Source organism: Telmatherina bonti (assembly GCF_933228915.1).
Source record: "Telmatherina bonti genome assembly, chromosome: 21".
Classification (NCBI taxonomy): domain Eukaryota; kingdom Metazoa; phylum Chordata; class Actinopteri; order Atheriniformes; family Telmatherinidae; genus Telmatherina; species Telmatherina bonti.
Window position 1 is genome coordinate 13,468,517 of NC_136630.1, and position 13,171 is coordinate 13,481,687.

Sequence of the window (13,171 nt, forward strand, 5' to 3'; positions counted from 1 at the left end):
TTAATAATATATAGAATAATGTATATATCGTTTGTTTTAAGCATCAAAAGATATAATGAATACCATGAATAGGCAGGTATCAGGTTACTGTTACAATGACAGCATGTGTTCATATCTAGGTTTTTATTAATAACCCCAACAAACCATTTTTGGTTACCATTATTTAGTTAGTGAAATATGTAATATTATGTATTTAAATCCATAAGCATTTCTGCTCTGTGACAGTTCGGCTCCGCTCCTAGGTTTGGTCCCTCCAGCGGATCCAGATCCCAGATGGCCGCTGAGCAGAGCGTCAGTCCGGGCTCCGCTCCGGGGCTCCCTCTGCCCTCCACGCGTGAAAAAAAAAATCCGCGACACGTTTTGTCAGCAGCCACCGAGCATGGGTCCCTTCGGTAATAGAATAGCCAATGTAATTTGACACTTCAACTTACTGCGTTCTCCCCGAGTCTATTCAGTTATTCACCCGCTGACGCTGAGCCCACTCTCAGTGGCCGTAAGGAGGGGAAGATATTACCAAAAAAAAAAAAAAAAAAAAAAAAAAAAAAAAAGAAACAAGAGAAGAATATTACCGAGGACTTTCTCCGCTTGGTAACCGGGTGAGTAGCTGAAAACTTAACGCTGCTTGTTCGCCGGTGTCGCTCCTGTTTTGTTTCCACTTTGGCTCAGATTGTTTCTCAACAATAGAGTGACCGCTTGAACTGGCACCGAGGAGCACGTCGGAGCCTGCGAGGATAAAACCGCAGCTTTATGACTGCCTGCTTTTTATTTAGCAGCACGCTGCCGGCTGCAGACGGGGCTGAACCGGCGGGCTGCTAAGCAGGTTGTGCATTTCGGCAGGAACAGATGCCGCGTTGATCTCTACCGCGTCGGGGGTTTGGAGGCTACGTTGTAGCAGCCTGTGTGTGTGTGTGTGTGTGTTTGTGTGTGTCGCTCGAAGAATGAATGGCGTTCACACTTGTGCGAAACATCTTGATATTTATGTATTTTTTCCCCACATTTCTATTATTCCTACGTCCTGGCTTCTGGTGTGCACAAAGCACATGGCTTGTGTGTAGCTGAGATGAGAACTGTAGATGCAAGCCTGCAGAATAACTGTGGACATGGTGAAAACAGACGGACGCTGTTAGTGTGCGGATTATTCGCCAAATGTCTCCTTCAATGCGCCTCTGAACTTTGATAACAGCAACACATGTGTACAATTAAATATTAAGTTATCCATCCAAGTGTGTGCTGTTATTTTGTTGCAAGAGGTCAGTGCTCCCTCACAGTGTTGTTAGTATGTATGTATATATATGTATCTATATATATAGTATGAATTGATGGCAATTGATGGGAGACCTCTCATATATAACTGGGTTTCTTTTTTATTTATGTAAATCTGTCCAGGAAGCTAAAATCCCACGAGAAACTTAAAAAAAAAAAAAAGTCATCTCTGCTCCCTGCTTTTCTCCCTAACCATTGCCAATGTGACTGTGTTTGTGATTCTGTGGCATATACACGCACCTTATTCTTGTTTCTAAAAGTTCCACTTTGAGAGTGCGGAGCGAGCGAACAAAAGTCCATGCACATGTTTCTTTTCTCCTTTTATTGAGATGCCCAGGAGAGCTCTTCCAGTTTTTGTTATGTTGTTGGAAAAAGTTCATTCTCCTCCTGTCTGCTTTTAGCCGCTGTGGCTGCATCCCTGTCTGTCCTGCACACAGCATGAGAGGTCAGACACCAAGCCACAGAGCATCCTTGGTAGTTTGTTTACATATCTGTCATGCAATCCTGGTTGTGTTTAGCAGACCTGATGCCAGTGCAGGAAGTTGTTGTGCGCCTTCACGTTTCCATCCCTGCCTTTCAGCCTGCAGCATCCTCGGCACTTGATGGCACGTGTGATTAAATGCTGACTGAGCGCAGATTGTGTGAGGAAACTAAAAACTTCCACTGCTTTTATATATTAGGGAGGTGGCTGTGTCAGACAGAGGAGGAGGTTTTTCTGTCCCGTCCCCTCCTTCCCAGTCACCCCACCACTGTGGGGCCCCAGGTTGGGCTTCTGAATAACCTTGGGGCAGACCCCACCAGGCTGACCTTCTTCTATTCAAGTTGAGGATGTTGAAACACCAGCCGTCAAACAAAAGACACATTGAAACGGAGCTCTGCAAGCCAGCACGTGTGTCTGGGTGCTGAAGTAGACCATTTATTAATTCTCAGTTTCTCTTTGACCAATTAAAAGTATCAACATATAAAAACAAAAACAAAAAAACTGCAAAAGCACCAAGTAGGGCTACAAAGTGCTTCTAGTCTAAGCAACGCTTAGAAAAAACTTTAAATGCCTGCTTAAAAAAAAAACTTTTAGATTCGTTTTAGTCATTAAAGACGACTTCTTCTGTCTGTCTGGACCGTAGTGAGGCTGGGGTGTGTGCGTGTGGCACTGTGGACCTACAATAGCAACATGTTGTTGGTGGAGAGGCTGGAGGTTTTCTGCTCTCGCCTCTCCACCCACCTGACGGGGTGAGAGGAAAGGCGGAAGCTGGAAATGGCTGCGCCACATGGGAAATTATTCAACTCTCAGATCAGAGAGGACACACAAGAGGCCTCATTACCTCCAGAAGCACTGCTGGCCAGCCTGTGAGGAAACTGAGAGCTGGTTTGTCTCCAACCGTCTCCACCGAGGCTCCTTCTTTTTCCCTGACAGTATTCCACCACATAGTGCACACAAGTTCACAGATAAATGCGTCTTCGCTAAATGGTGACAGACCAGTTTAATCTGCATTATTCCAGCTGAACTTTGTCCCTCTGGTTTGCAGCCTTCAGTAGCTGCTAAACATGGCTCTGAGATGCTGTATAATGTCATAATGTTATTGATTCGGCTTGGGAATTCCACTTGTGATGAGCAGTTCCTGCGTACTGAGACCTCTCTAAAGCACTCAAAACAGGAAAAAGGCGACCGAATGCTCTTCCTCCGCGGTTAGAAACTGTGGGAGGTTTGTGTAGGGTTGGTTTTTTTTTTTTTTGTTTGTTTTGCTCAAGGTCTTTTTTGTGTTGTCTTAGCTTAACAGAATAAATTCTTGGGATGAATCACTCTGCTGGTATGGCTATTTTCAAAGAGAACAGTATGTGTGTTACAGCGCAGTTGTAGCAGGTGATATCATGAGGTTTTACCTCAGTGTGAAAAAGCATTTAATTGTTGATTTTTCTGACTATCATGTCACTTTTAAGGCATTACATCGCTATTAAGGTTTATTTAACAGAAGGAGGTCTTTAACGAGGCAGTAGAAAATAATTTTGTGCTACTTTTAGAAGCTTTTTGACCTCCACTTACATGTCCGATGCATAGTTACTTTATAGATAAAGACTTGATCTGATAAAAGTGCAGTTGCATCTACATTTTTTTTTTTTGGGTTATATCACTTTGGGAAATAAGGTTTTAGTTGAGTAATCTAAAGTTTACATCTCTAGAATGTTGACTGTTTAGATAACACATGAGCATGGTGTGAGAGCAGCTTGTGACCCCTAAAAAAATTAGTTTTTCTTGCCACAAGTTGCCTGTAAGTTTAAGATTGAACTTTATTTTGTTGAAATCCAGTATTTTACAAAAAATTATGTATTTTCTTGCAGGAAAACGAGGATAGGGAGCACTGAGAAAGCCATAAAATTAAGCTTTTTTTTTTTTTTTTTTTAGGGCTAGCTCTGATATTAATGAATGCCAGTGTGATGTGAGGAAAAAACCCAGTAATGTAGTGTTTATTACTGTGACACTGTTTCATTAAAGGGTCTGGATTCTTCATCTAACTCTACATCATCCCACTCTATGTTCCTCTCCCATATGTTATTCTGCATTCCTCATGCGTGTGTGTGTGTGTGTGTGATGATTTGCGACGCTCCACTTCTGTGACATGCAGCTGCAGTAACATGTACCTAGCAGATATCCACCGAGGGGAGGGAGCGGTTGACGGTGGAGGGAATGGTCAGACTGTACCTGTCAGCCTCACTGTTGACTGTTAATATGAAACGTCTATTTTCAAAACACAGCTCAGGGAAAGGGAATCTGTGTGCTTTCGTGCAGGAGGGAGATACAGAGCTCGGCGAGGGATGGGAGAGGTGCTGGGAGGGATGCCAGACCACACATCATTTAATCATGTTAGAGTGTGCAACCACTTTGTGCATATTTTTGGTTGCATTGGTGATCGCAGTTGTTATTGTACAGACTGTACTCGCGTAGAGGGAGAGGTGGCTTGAGCGGGATGGCGGTTTGGGCTGTTGTTTTGAATTAAGAGATTTGTGAAACTTTCAGCTTTATGGGTGAAATATGATCATACAAATCTGATATTTGTTGCAGAAAATTGCTGTCGATCAATGTTAAGGACCACTCAGATGTTGAGCCTGTGGATGGATGACCATGGTGCATATTAGCATTGGATTTCAGCATGTTCTTTTGGCTTAATCCCACTGTTGACTCGCCTGCTAAGTACTGAGTGTGTTATTTTTGCTCTTTTTAGCGAGCCCCTCTCTGCATAATCTCACTTAATCTAATCTATCCCCATTTATAATAGACTGGGAATTTATAGAAAAAGCTTTAGTGCAGATCCATACCAAACGAACCGGTGTGCTGTTGCTTCCCCAGCCCCTCTGGCAGAGCTCTTGTGAAAATGCAAGTGACCTCTGCACCCCTTGTTAGTCTGAACAATGGGTCTGCCTCCCCTTACAGCTGCAGCCATGCTGGAGGGGAAGTTTTATGAAACATAAACACATATATCCTGATTAATAGGTTTACATACTATATTGTTGGCTTTATTGCAGGCATGAAATCATTTAATTCACCACACTTTTCGGTTTTTAGCTTCTTTAACCTGATCATTTGCTGCTTTTGTCAGCTTTATCTCACTGAAAATTGGGTTTTTTGGCAGCTGAATGGACAACAAGGCTGATTTCTGTATGTTAGTGTTTTTTTTTTTTTTAAATTGTTCTCTTGCATTAAAGCGATACCATCAAAATACAGATGACCATTTTCCACCCTAATGCTGTTAGTGCATCGTTGTTAAGAGTGTCAGTTTGCGCCCATGTCTGAATGGCATGAAATCTGACCAAAAAGCTATATTTAAATGCAATTTATACCTGCTTTTACTTTGTCTACGTGTTTGTTATTGTCTGCAGGATTTCTTAAAATTCAAGTAATCTGAATTAGAACGCAGGATCGTGAAAATTGTGAGTCTGGATCCACGATGGATGTAATCAGAATCTTCTTGGCCCCCAGCAGTCACAGGTTCATGCATGTTAAATGTGACATGCTGTGAAAAAACATACACAGATGATGACAGAGAGCATCGCGGCAGTGTTAAGTGTAAATGAAAGGCTCTGAATCTGGAATAACATCTTAGCATCTCCAAAGTCCCAGCTTTTATAAATTAAACAAAGTCAAACCCAAAAGGGTTTTCAGATCTAGCAGATCATGTTGCAGCAGACATATCCCCCCTTCTTAATTTAAAGTAGTCAGAAACCAGCAGCTGCTCTCAGAATTTGAATTTCTCACAAGGGTTTTAATTTCACTCTTGAAAATATGGGAGCTGGAAAGAATCCCGAGGGGTTTCGCTGATACATGGCAGTGTTTTAAGTGTTTTCGAGAAGACTTTTATTATTTTTTTGGGGGGTGTGGAGTGTAGATCCACTGCTCTGATGAGTAATGAAGGTGATTCTGAGCAAGTGTTGGAATCGCAGTCAACACAGCCTGTGGGGGTCCATATCTCATTGGAAAATTAACTGGGATTTACTCATACATACGGAGCGTCCTTCCCCCATTCTCTCGTGCACTCAGAGAGAAAGGTCTTGGGGTAATCACTTTCCCAAGTACCCTCACCCCCTCCCCTGCATGCCCAAACACAAATGTCAGATACGTGCAAGTTTGCCATCAAGATGTAAAACACCAGCAGATAAAATCCCCAACGTGTTGCACCGTTTGTTATTCGTCTGTTGACGTGTGTCAACACACGAGAGGCTTTCTATTGAGATATTGTCATGGTGTGTACCGCATAGCTATGTGGTTCCTGCACACCACACAGTTCCTGGGACTCCCTGAAGGTAAGTCCCCTCTGGTGAGCTCCCCTGAAAGCTGCGTAACTTTAAGGGCTTTTTCCTGTTTGCACTCACATTAATAACGCCATAACAGCTGGCCAGAGGTTGGTATCTAATAGTGCATTCACATCAGGATAGTTCACTAGACTCGGTCCGATTGGGGACTCGGCTCAGTTGTTGGGGGGGTGTATCCATTCAGACTGAGATTACATTCATGCTGGACGTTGGTCAGTCATGCCAAACCTTTACAATAATATATCCCCATTCCCACCAAAGGAGGCGTTGCGCTAGTATTTAGGAAAAGAGAGGACAAGACCCGCGTGAAGAAGAAAACTGTTGTAAGATAAACATTGAGCACGAAACTATCTCTGTTTTGGGTTTTTATTTTGTCTCATGCAAGTGTACTGCAGAAATACACTGCAGCAATGAGTGCAGTATGAACAACAGATGAGGCAGAGGACTCTTAACGTGATCACTATGTATTCACTAACAATCCAAAGCTATGTCACATGCAGGAAGTGAATTGTTTTTTATAGTCCTCTTCCTGTATTTGGTCTGCTTGAAATGCGCCGAGACCTGTGTTTATAGTCGGACCGAGTCCACTTCTTTGCTCCGAATCAGAATTTGTTAGGCGCATTCACAGCTCTCCAAATGAAGTGGACTTTCTGAGCAAATGGACTCGGATGCGAATCAAAAAGACTGATGTGAATGTGCCCTAAACGGAAATGACACTGGGTACGGTTACATGGTATTTTTTAATTCGGAATTAAAAAATTCGGGATTAACATATTCTCCTACGAGTTTACATGAAGATAATAATTCCAAAGGAATGTTTACATGAAACATGTCCTCACTTAATTCCTCTTTAGAGCGGCAGGCCGGGAAGGGTTCTGATTGCAAAGAGGGTCCATGTGACATATGACGTATAACGGAAATGAACAAAGTTGGCTCCCTGCTTCTCGTCTTTTCAGTTGTAACTTGTAAAAACTACATAATAAGTACCAGTTTCGCCGATATTTTTATTTTAATTTTGAAGTACACAACACAAGCATACTACTTCACTTTTTGCAGCAACTGAGATGGAGAAGAAAGACAGACCACCGAACACGGGAGGCAAAACAACGCAATCGGGACAGGACAAGGAAACGAGCATGCGCAGAACGACCAGAATTAACGTAGAATGGAATTAAGATTTACATGACAGAGGAATTAAATAGATCAGAATTAAAATGCAAATAAACCAGGCACTTACATCGGAATTCAGTTTAATTCAGAATAGAAACTTGCATTAGGAATTAAGTGTTTACATGGTCGTTTTTCATCAGTTTAAAGCGGAATTAATTCCTATTCGGAATTAAACAGGAATTAAAACTCCCATGTAAACGCACGGATTGTGGTCCTTCCACTGCTTAAATCCTCTGTAAAACAGAGGGTGGATGCACCGATCTGTGTTTTTGTGGAGATTCGTCTTGAGAGTCGTAAAATTCCAAGAGTTCTTATAACTACAGTGGGAAAAAAAACCAAAACAAAAAAACCCAGCAAATTTACTTAATGCACCTTCTTTCACGATGTTGTTTTTAGATCTAACTATGGTACAACGTTTTCCATGAGGTGTTTATGGTGATTGGTTGGACATACGGACATAACCGTGAAACCTACCCTTTAAAAAAAAAAAAGCAAAAAAAAGCAAAAAAAAAAAAAAAAAAAAGCTAAAACAACATACTTACCACGTGGCATTAAATATTTAAACACAACCCAGAGGAATGGCATAACAGCAACACCTGGGGTTTATTCCACCTGTATGATATGATTTTGGATTTGTCTTTGTCCTCAGAAAGCCTCCGGAACTGTTTGGTCTGGAAGCATCTGTTGTTTACTCAGACAACTTTTCAAAGTTTGCACAGATGTTTCGTTTTTTTTCTTTCATATTGCATCTCGCCACCGTGGTCATATGTTCTACCAGTTAATATGCACCTCCTGACCTACTGTCACTGGTGATGTGTGTTTAAACGGCTGTATAGCTGCCCTATGATAGGAGTCATGACCAAAAGACAAAACATTTCCAAGAACTAAACCACAGAGAAACACACGACTTCCTCCAGCAGATATGAGCTATGAAAAACATGTATCCTCAGTCTCCTCACATGTGTTTTGGCATCAGCATATTCTGCCGTCAATCACCTTTTGGTTCTTAATCCCACCTTTTCAAATTTTGATCGCCAGTGTAAAGAAAAAAAAAAAAAACAACACATCCTTTTCGGCTTACTTTAAAGCAAAGAGACAAGCAGACAGACCTGAATGGAGACAAGCTGTTTTAAGCTGAGAGTGTGGGTGTACTCATTGTATAAAGATCCACTCATTTTTCACCCAGCACAGGATATAAGCCAATGCTTCTGACAAATTTGTAAATATAAGTTTCAAGTCTGTAATATCGATCAGCCACACAGGATTGGGAAAGTTTCATGCAGAACAAGTCAAATATTTCCCTCTGTTGGGTATTAGTTTGTCTCTTTCCAGCTGTCACCACTCCAAGAATGAGTTTAATCATAGATCAGAAACCAACAAATATCAGGAATAATAAACTGTTTTATCAGCACGAACTGTGCAGACGCATCAACAGCCTTCATAAAAGCCTGCGCCGGGGTTAATACATTCACTCTAAGCTAACAGGCAAGCTTCCTTCCTGAGACGAGAAGCATTTTCATATTCATTACTTTTGTGATTTCCACAGTTTTCGCCACAAAAATAACTTTTCATGTTGATCTCCTAATCATCTGCCATTTTATTGCTATTTGGGATAATTGCCTGCCACTGACTCACATTGTGCTGAAACCCATCCAACTGTTTGGTGAGTTTATAAACTGGGCAGCAATAAAAAAAAAAAGTGAGATTTCAGCCGTAACCATAATCAAAAGTGACTTCTAACCAACAACCCCAAACCCAAAGGTATTCACTTTACTATTCTATAAAACATGTGAGGCATTTTTACATCTGCTAATGAGCTGTTAAATGAACAGTTTCAGTTAAGCTTTCACCATATTTTCTTTATCAGCAGAGTTGAATTCTGCTGTTAAACTGACATGATTTTGTTTCTTTTTCTGACCAGTGTGCACTCTTTTCACCCCTCGCAAAGGAAAAAAGGGAAAAGAAATGTCTTTACTGGTGATGAAGTGTAGACAGCAGTGACACCTCACCACAGCCGGTGTGTCAGCTTACACCATACCCTCATGCTAACACTGTGTCTGTGTGCGGTCGGTTACCCAGGTGAGAGGCGTGCATCACAAACCGGAGTTGATACGTGGACGTGACAGCTGTAGGCAGTGAAAGACAACCATGGGAGAAGTCTGAGCACTGGATCGAGGGGAAGATATTAACCCTTAACATCCTTGTAATGCATACTGGGTTTCCAAATGGTTCATCTTTAATGGGTATCTTATTCTTCAATCATAGTAGTAGACAAGCCTGTTAAGAAATGACAGAAAGATTATATTGGTACGTTTCACATGTTTTAGGCTGATTGTAACTTCTGCTTTTGGGATGCATGAATGCTATAATTTAGAGTCATAGTTTCATTCAGAAGATAAAGTCAGTAATGTAAATGGAGATGGCTAGTAATTTTAGTCCAGGGTAATCTTGCATTTCAATAATATACCGTAAATAGTGAAGCATCCATCCACTTTGGTCTGTACCAATAGTGATATGTACATCGGAGGGAATTCACTTAAATAATATCTGATTAATCCCAAAATGAAAATTGTTTTTGCACCATGCACGCTACAGTTAACTTATTTTTGATAATTAGACTCTATTTCTGTACATCCCTGCATTTTTTTACTGCATATCAGCTAGGGCTGTAATGATATGCTTTTGCCCCAATTTGTTTCAATTCAGATTTTTGGGTGCCGATTTGATTTAAATTGCAGTTCTCACAAGTCTTCGATATAGCTGATTTTTGTAGACTAAAAACAACAACAAAAAATTGTACAAAACTTTTTTTTACCATCTTCATTCTTCTTAATTTCACTTTTGGAAAAAACAACACAGTAGCCAGACCATCATTCTGCTGCTATAATGCCCAGGAAGACAAGTAAAAAGATCGATAGAAACTATAAAAATGACAAAAATATTATAATGTATTATTTGTATGAGTTTATTTGAAAAAAAAAAAAAAAAAAAGATTTTTTTAAAATTGTGAAGCAAAAGATCCCGATATTTGATTTTTTTTTTTTCAATTCGATTTCCCACCCCTAATATCAGCCAAAACATGGTGGCAACTGTAGCACTACAGCATGTTAAGCAGAAATAAATGCAAATTACAGTTTTGTTTTGTTTTATACTTTTCTCTTTTTGGTTGTGAAACCAGAACATTTAATCAACATGTCTCTTACAGTGAGACAGTGACAATCTCAGATAATGAAATGTAGCCTGTCGTCAAAGCCAGGTGTATAAGGTACACTGGTGGATACGACTGTGGGATTTCACCGCATGAACATTTGTGCCTCCACACAGTTTGTACTGTATCTGACCAGAAATATGGCTTGTAGCCACGTGTGCTGCTGTCCCGGGGGTGACTTTAAATAACTCTTCTGTAAACACGTCCTGTCTGTTTCCTCGTGCTGCCTCGTCCGGAGGCCAGTGGGCCATCCCATCCTCCGCACCGGCTTCAGGAAATGAACAGCCACCCCTGCAGAGATGAGAGATTGCTTCACACTAATGATAATCACGGATATCGTAACGGCAACGGCTGCTGATGATGAATGCTAATTAATTGGGCAGTGTTTTGTCTGGATGTAAACACAGCGAGGCGCGTATGCAGACACAATTCGCACTCCTATTTATAGGTCCAGATTGCATAAGCTCTTTTCAAACAACAGGGTGTTCTCACTTTGTCAGTATCAAACAGAGAGAAGCGGCAGTTGACCAGATTACTTTAAGAGACACACACACACACACAGATATTGCACCTCTGCTCCTCCTTGGCGAACGGTGTGTGGCCCCCACGGGTCCAACGGCTTACAAAAATGTTGACAGTGGACGCTATTTTTGACCATCTGCTCTAAAAGGAGGGCATGTTTTGAGTCACAGACGCTGTAGTGTGAGGCTGCGCCCGTGATGTGCCTGGCATGCGGAGAGAGGGGAGGGAAGATGGCTCACCCAAGGGCCCAGCATCTTTCGTGTCACCATGGATGTGCGCTGTGTGTGGCTGGTTTCACTAATGTGTGTTGCATTAACATGGGGGGGGTGATGGAAAAGGCTGTTAGGGAGGAAGAAGAGGAGGAGGGGTGATGAACAAGAGGGAAGACATCGCTGTGCTTTTGTCGCAGTGTAAACATCATCAGTGTGATGAAACGGTCTGAGGTCAGAAATGACAAAAATGGCCGTGTTTCATACCACCTTTCTGTTTTCTTCTTTCTTGCATGTGTGTGTGTGTGTGTGTGTGTGTGTGTGTGGGTTGTGAGGTAGGAATGTGAAACCTAATCTGAGCTGACCACAAGTGGAGGAGGAGGGCGCACATTGAGTTTCTTTTGAAGAATTAGTCCTATGTGTGGCCAATTCCCACAGAGTTTACAACTCTTTGCTTTGGAAGTTTGACTGCTTCGCTACTTTTTAAAAAAAATGCTTTTCTGACATTTTAACTGCTTGTTTAAGTTTCCTTTCTCTTTCATTCCATCGTTACAAATTAGTAATTCCAATTGGACTTCTTAACTCTCTCTGATGTGGTCAGATCTGTCGTATAGTTTGGCTGTCTGGTCTAAGGCCTGCCAGTCTGCAGTTAAACCCTTAAAAGTATCATTTAGTGTTGAAGTCAAATGCAAATGGAAACAATGAAAACCAGCAAATGGTATTCTAATGCAACATTTGGGATTTTTCTTTTCAATGAATGGACTTGTCTCTTAATTTTATTGTAATTATATAAAAAAAAAAACTTATAAAAACTGCTCCAAACAAAGATGCTTCTTTTGGCAATTTTAGAAAACATCCTTTACTCTGATAATTATTCTGTTTTTTGTTTTTTTTTCTTTTAAAAAAGGCACAACAATTATGCGCCCCCTGTTCTATTAAAACAGCCAGCTTGAACTTTTAGGATTTTTAGGATTGCTACATTTCAGTCAGTTCAGCAACAAGTTTGCATTCAGGTTTATTTTTAAGCTTTGTGCTCTGAACTGAATCATTTTGCATGATTTATCATAGTTATAATAGTTTATTTTAGTTATTAGTTTATTCTAAACTATGCATAAGAGAAGGCCTGACCATGTGCACTTATACAGTTCCATACAGGCATGGTGTTTCTTAACTTTCAAAACAAAGTAGAAGCAGGGTTGAGGGTTCATGGGAAGAAATGTACTATCACACACATTTTTTTTTTTTAAGGTCATATGTGGTTTGATTATAGCTTTGGTGCCTTTAAATATTGACAAAAAACACTTTAATGCTGCACTTTAGGTCTTGCTTTTAAGGTTCTGATCCAACTACAATAAGTTGTAACTTTTTTGTTGTAATTTTTTAACTTTTTTTTTTTTTGTTTTGTTTTGTTTTTATTTTTGCACCATGCTAATGTCAAGAAGCAAATTGAAAAACAAATTACTGCAGGCTGCGTATCCTGCTCTGTCTTTGTATGCTCTTCCTTTGGAAGGAGGGAGGTGGAAAAGATCATGTGAGCTGTAATTATATTTATGCTGGGGCCTCTTCAATCTGTCACAGTAAATTTTGCCTGACTTGTCATAATGTAAATCATTACAGCGGATTAAATGCTGGTTATAAACTCAAAAGGCAGAGGATAGGTTTTTTTTTTGTTTTTTTTTCTAATTTTATTTCTTTATTTTTCACCCTTGTGATGTATTTTTGACAAGCTAGTGCATGATATTAGCTCTACAGTGTTTTCTGGGTGTTTTCAATAAATCCTAATTGCGAGAAGAATGGGTAGTGTCACTGGCGTTTGCTTTGAAGAAAGGCTCTTTTGAAAAGAGCGGGCAGCCTTCCAGAAGTGGAAGAATGCCTCCGAAAGCCTTTGAGTTTCACAAGCCGTCCTCCACTTTTTGTTTTCTTATTTGTCTGGGATCAAAGACGGCGATGAGCAGCGATAGAAAGTTTGACTCCTTTCCTGGCAAGTGGCTTCTTT

At 40.7% G+C, this 13,171-nt stretch overlaps 1 protein-coding gene across 4 annotated transcripts in view; it reads left to right on the plus strand.

Annotated features, from left to right (window-relative positions):
* Positions 1–541: 541 nt before the first annotated feature.
* The window catches only part of LOC306771241 (zinc finger MIZ domain-containing protein 1-like), a 117,794-nt gene continuing 105,164 nt past the window's right edge, over positions 542–13,171 (plus strand). For all 4 annotated transcript variants that reach the window (XM_079260361.1, XM_079260362.1, XM_079260363.1 and 1 more), the window contains exon 1: positions 542–596. The gene's annotated coding sequence lies outside the window, so the exon portion shown is untranslated. The remainder of the gene's footprint in view (positions 597–13,171) is intronic.